We start from the raw sequence: 1,316 nt of genomic DNA, 5'->3' as shown, positions 1-1,316 counted from the left end.
AGCGGTAAGGCAACTACTCAAGAAAACAAAGATTTGGCTGTAATAAAGGCTTGGCATTGTAAAAGCAACGTGTGCCCTGTAATGGACACTTGGCGCTAGCCAACCGTGAGGCCGCCGCGGCCATGCCATGCGCAGGGGTTGGAATCCACAGCATCCACATCGAACACGTACGGGCCAAGGAAGGGCATCTGTACCCGGACAGGAAAACACAGCACAGCGAGGCGTGCATGGGGTATCAGGGGGTTTCACAGGGCGGTGTGCAGCCATCACAAGCCTCTCTTCCTGCTGCTTTCCTGCCTTCCTGCAGCCTCCCTATCCACAATCACATCGGCCCTCTACCTACTTACCTACCGGGGTACCTACCTCTACATATGCAAATAACGACCGGCGTCATGATCAAGCGGCCGCCACACCCTATTACCTAGGCCATGTGCACAAATCCGCTCGGTCCTCCTTTTGCTGTACGTACGGTGTCGTACGAGTAATGTACGATGCCTGATTGAAGTCGTTCCCACGCGGCGCGGGGCGGTGACTGATGGAATGGTTACCACGAGCACGTCAGGTACTGCACACGTTGGACGAGCTTACAGCTGGGTTTACAAGCATGCAGATGGATGGGCACAGCACAGCACAGCGATCAGCACAGCACAGCGATCAGCACAGCACAGCTCAGCAGCGCACGGCATCCTCCAGCCCAGTTGTACATTTTCGTATGGGCGGGTGCACGGCTGCAGCGGTAGTGTAAGGCCGCAACCATGCTGGCAAGTCGGATTCGCAAGCGCACCATTGACAAGCCCCCGAGAAATATTCAAGTTAATCGCAGGTCCTCAATGAGGACCATATTAGCGATTAAGCTAATAAGAACAGATACTACACATGATCTGAGCCAAAAGGCCGAGAAAGGTATGAAAACAACAGGGATGGGCCACGGACGAGTGCACGGCAAAATACTCCTTTGGCCAAGCTTGCGCTCGATGGTGGGGGGTGGTATTTAGAAGCACATTGCTCCCCCTGAAAGCACCTGCTTGCTGTTCCTGGTCCGCAATGTCGGGGCCAAGCAGTAGCTTATTACAGCAGGGCCGATTAAGCTAATGCACAGAGCTGGTGATTCGGCCGCTGCTTCAATCCGTCAGAGCGGTGTAGCGGAGTCCAGTCAGTAGGGACCCATCCATGTCCCTGCCCGCCTGCTGCAGCAGCAGTCAAGGCAGCCGGGTGAAGCTGACGCCACAGACCTTGAAAAAAACAGGCATGCGGAGGTGGAGCTGCGCGTCAGATATCGCGCCTGTAACTGTAGGCTTTATGAGCGAAACGAAAGA

This window comes from Volvox carteri, assembly GCF_000143455.1.
Source record: "Volvox carteri f. nagariensis unplaced genomic scaffold VOLCAscaffold_565, whole genome shotgun sequence".
In the NCBI taxonomy this organism is placed as follows: Eukaryota; Viridiplantae; Chlorophyta; class Chlorophyceae; order Chlamydomonadales; family Volvocaceae; genus Volvox; species Volvox carteri.
The sequence above is the reverse complement of the archived record's forward strand: the minus strand, read 5'-3'. Positions refer to the sequence as shown.